The sequence below is a fragment of the Dendrobium catenatum genome, unplaced genomic scaffold (genome assembly GCF_001605985.2).
Source record: "Dendrobium catenatum unplaced genomic scaffold, ASM160598v2 fragScaff_scaffold_586, whole genome shotgun sequence".
NCBI classification, from domain to species: Eukaryota; Viridiplantae; Streptophyta; class Magnoliopsida; order Asparagales; family Orchidaceae; genus Dendrobium; species Dendrobium catenatum.
In genome coordinates, this window is record NW_021319048.1 from 687,521 (window position 1) to 692,511 (window position 4,991).

The window sequence follows — 4,991 nt, forward strand, 5'->3', positions numbered from 1 at the left end:
ACTGACGGTTAAAACCAAAGGAATTGCCGGCGGTGAGACCGCCGGCGTGTCGCCGGTGTACCGCCGGTATTAACCGGCCGGTGGTTTTAGTAGTTTTCCGGCGGCTTTGATGCTCATTTCAATTCCTATCTCTAAGGGTCAAGCCACTCATCCACCCAAGCAAAAACAATTTCAAAATTTTATGGCGTTGAATGTTGGCCATTAAAAGAGAAGCATAATACTAAGTTAAGTGTTGCAGAGATGAGGATGCTTAGGTCTACCTCTACATTTCTTAACATAAGTCAAATCTATTTCCAGCGGCTTTAATTTACAAAACCGCCGGTCAGACCGACGGTAAAGACCGGCGGTCAAACTGCCGGTTAAGCCGCCATTATTACCTGCGGCTGGAGAAACGCCGGTCCAGACCCTCGGTAATTGATGAATTTCCTATAGTGACAAGTCCATTCCGCTATTAAAAATTTATATTTTCTTTTTATTTGTTGCTTTCTATATATTATTTGGAGGGAAAGAAATTGCATGAGGCTTGGGGATTCTATAGATAGCATCATCACTATTTGCTATAAAATGAAAAAAAAAGTCATCTTCTTCAAACTCATCAGGTGGAAGAGATACAAGGAAATTAACATCTAATTAGATCCTTGAGATTTCTGTATTTTTTTATAAATTCTGCATCGCTCTTCTGTTTTATTATTATTATTATTATTTTTCTTTTGAACTATTTGTTGAAGTTTTTCTATGTGAATCTTCGATAGCGATATTTTTGGATGGACTGTCTTAAAGTTTAGAGGTTTATAAGGGCTGTTTACTTCATTGGCTAGCCTGAGAATGGTACTAATAGTCATTGATTGGCTTCAATCATGCATGATATGTCAGTCAACTATCTCTTAATTGTCATATTTTTTATAGTTTTCAAAAGAAAAAGTTATAACATAAATACTTATTATTATTGTAACAAAAATAATTATTATTGTATCGGAAATACTCATTGGTATTTTAAGACATGATTTGAAAACGTTTAAATTAATTATCATAAAGTTTGCCATTAAAAGGGCTTTCTTTTTATGGTATATATTAGACCTTCTTAGTTATGATGAAAATACGCCGATTTTTCTCTTCATCATTCACTCCATCATATATATGTTCAGAGCAAATATCTACATCATTGTACTGCTTCCCGCTATGATTAGTGTAGAGCACCGCGAAGAGTCCATTGAATTCTGTTTGTTATACCGTTGTGTACCTTTGCACCTGGGAGGAGCAGAAATCTAACTTTAAGAATAACGTTTCACACGTGTCGGTCTATTTATTTGATAGTATTAATTCTTAACAAGTCTTATATACATTTTTTACAACATTAATTAATCCCTTTGAGTGACCTTATGGCAATTAGGAGATGACTGACCAGCCTAAAAAAAAAATAGCAATTAAATAATATTTTGTAATAATTAAAAACAGTCTACATAGTGTTACAATTAGGCCTACTTAGATAGTACAGACAAGAAAGGTCTTTAACTTGTAACTGTAATTGAAGCAAGCAAGCAGCTCAAGTAACATAGAAAATAAGCTCCCATTAAGCACTCCACATAATAATAATACAAACAATACAGGTCGTTATCTTCTAGCTTTAATAGAAGTGAGCGAGCAGCGCAAGTAATTGACACCATGCCCCTATCACATGCCCATGCACATGCAGTTACGTATGCATCAAGCTAGTGAATATTATAATTAGGGGTGTCAATTTGGGGTCACGGGTTGTGTTCGGGCCGAACTGACTCGGCACTGTTCGGGTCAACCCGAACCCGACTCATTTTTACAAATAGGTTGATTTACTGGACGCGAACCCGACCCGCTTAGGGTTCGGGTTAACCCAACACGACACGGATTTTTTCGTGTTTGGCTTAAGCGCGCGAGTAAATGAGCGAGCTCTCGTTGCTACTTCCATTTCCGGCGAGGCGGCAGCGGCGATGGCGGTGCGGCGTCAGCAGCAACGGCGCGACAGCGGCAACAACAGTTGCGGCGGTGCTGCAGCAACAGCAACAATGACAGCCTTGAAGGAGGCGAACTGGCGACTCTACAGCTAACGGACTGACTGACTGAGCAACTGCGACTCAACGCGTCGGGTCATTTTGCGGGCAGGGCGGGCACGTCGGGCAACAGAAACGGGCAGAATCATTTTCGGGTCATTATCTGGTTTTTGGGTCAACCCAAACCCGACCCGTAACTCAAATTTTGTCAGATTTTCGAACCCGAACCCGACCCGTTTGCTAACTGGGTCAACCCGAACCAGGATTTTTCTGGGTCGTGTTTGGGTCATGTTTCAGGTCGTGCAAAAAATTGACACCTGTTTTTTTTTTTAAATTTAACCGGCGGTTTAAGACCGCCGGAAAAATTTGCCGCCGGAATTTATTTTCCAACGCCGTTTTTTCCGCCGGAATTCTAACCGCCGCTAAATTACAAAACCGCCGGAAAAGGCTCAATTTCCGCCGGAAAAAGCCGCCAGAAATGGGTGATTTTCCTGTAGTGTGATTAATCAAACTTTATATATATATAAGCATGCATATGCATCCCATTGCGAATTAAATCATAAATTTAGGCTTTGTTTGTGACGGTTTTCTTTAGTATTGCTTCTTAAAACATCTTTTTGTCCAAAAATTTAATTTTTTATACTAGAAAAATTGTTTTAAGAAACATTAAGAAAGGCATCCCAAACGAAACCTTAGTTATATAAGAGCCTCTTAGATATCTTTTGTGACCATTTTGGAGCACTGTTTTTTATATCTTTCAAAAAAAATTATACTAAAAAGCTGTTTTAGAAGACAGTAAGAAAACTATCCCAAACAAAGACTTAAACTGCTATCAAGATACATTTTTTTAGTTGTTTTATATAAATGTTATTTTGATTTTTGAATTTTATATGATGGCTAGTTTTATAGCAAGCTATTAGGCTTTTAGTCTAAGGTGAATATGTGAGAATCTCTCGTTAATCAAAATGAGTGTTTAGATGAGATGAATGTAAGCGGCCTATGATCAGTTGATCACTCAATTTTCGTTAATGTACTTAACTGCTAAAAGAATTATCTATGATTAAGGGAAGAAATATTGGTCATCTAATAAAGTGCTTTTGAAATATTTAGCATACTTATCAAAATGTCACTTCCAAAATATTGTAAATATATCAACTTCTCTGCCTGAAGTGGGTTTAGTCTTTAGCCTATAGAGATTAGAAATTTGAAAGAAATTGAAGCTCTTCTTGGCATTTAACACAATTGCCAGATTGTTATTGCCTGACTGTTGTCCCTCGATCGATCGCCATAGCTAAATCGTCATCTAGATCCTAGTTGCTATTGCTTCAATGTTGCACTTAATCGCCAACACCAGAGTACTGTCATTATCTAAGCATTGTCTTCTGGTCATCATCATCCCTCTAATACTTCTCACACAATCTCCATAATAACTATACATTTATAATCTCATCTTCTCTCGTTGTAGGCAAAGCAGACTTCTATTAATTATGCCTCATAATTTTTATATTTATAGAAATTCTATCTAAATACTCTAAAGTCTCAAGCATTATTCTCTTTTATCTATATATGTTTGATCTTCATACAATGCTAGAGTATAACGTTATAAATTTTTCCGATTGCAATATACTATATGTAGAGAGAGAGAGAGAGCACTTATAAATCATTAGATATACTTTATTATTAACATAATTTAAAATTTTCATATATAATATAAAAATCAAAATAAATTCAATAATATATAAGTTTATTTTAATAAATTTGTATGAGATATTTTCTTATAATTAAAAATAATTAAATAAATCATTTATTTCTACAATATATACACTTATCTAAACATAATAATTTCTTAGCTTACGTAACAAATTAATGACACAATGAATTGTAATAATTAAAATCATTTCAAATCATTACTGATTGATTGATTGTTAACATTCATGCTGACCGCTAATTCTTCTTTATTTCATAACTACTCATTCCGGTTTCCATTTAAAACTATAACTAAAAATAATGTTAACAAAGATTAAAAATTTATTTTGAGCTTAATTTAATTTATATTTTAATTAATTATTCAAATATTATATTAATCTCAAATAAATCTATTAATTTTAAATTATATATATTAATCTTAAATATATATAAAAATTAAAATTTATCCTAATTAATTATATTTTCCAATATTTGTTTGGTCTGAAATAAGACTTGGTTTAGGTTTCATTTGAGAGTGTTTTTTATTACTTCTTAAAACAAAATTTTAATACAAAATTTAAAATTTGAGATAACTTTTTTATTGTTTTATGAATCAACTTTTTAGTACAAAATTTTTTAGTTCAAAAAAATTTTAACTACAAAATTATTTAAAAAATAATAAGAAAGCTGTCCTTGGTTTCGTTTGAGATAGTTTTCTTAATATTTTCTAAAGCAGCTTTCTAGTACAAAAATGTCTAATTCAAGAAATTTTTGAACTAAAAAACTGTTTTAGAAAACCGTGAGAATTTTTTCTCAAATATAGCTTTAATTAGTAGATTTTTTTGGGCTTAAACCCTTATTTCATTGGACTAAATTAAGTTTATGGCCTATTTGAGATGACTTTCTCGTTGCTTTGTTTTTTAGAAAATTAGCACAATTTTATTTGGCCTATTACTTTCTCATTATTATTCAGAATTTTTTATAATGAAAAAAGATTTTTTTACCATCAGAATAATAAAATTATTTTTTACAATAGCTTCACAATTTACTTTTTAAAACGCTACAACCTTTACAAATAGATCTTTAATCCATAAGAAGCTGATGTAGAAGTATTCACATGTGTTGATTAAACAGCATGGGCTGCATAATGGGCCAGAAAGATATCTACACCTTTTAAAACCGTTTGTAAAACTCATACTGGTCAAAAAGCCCAGCTAATGCGGCCCAATTCATCTATTAGCTTCGACCAGTAGGAAAAAGGACAACAAAGAAAGGGCACCT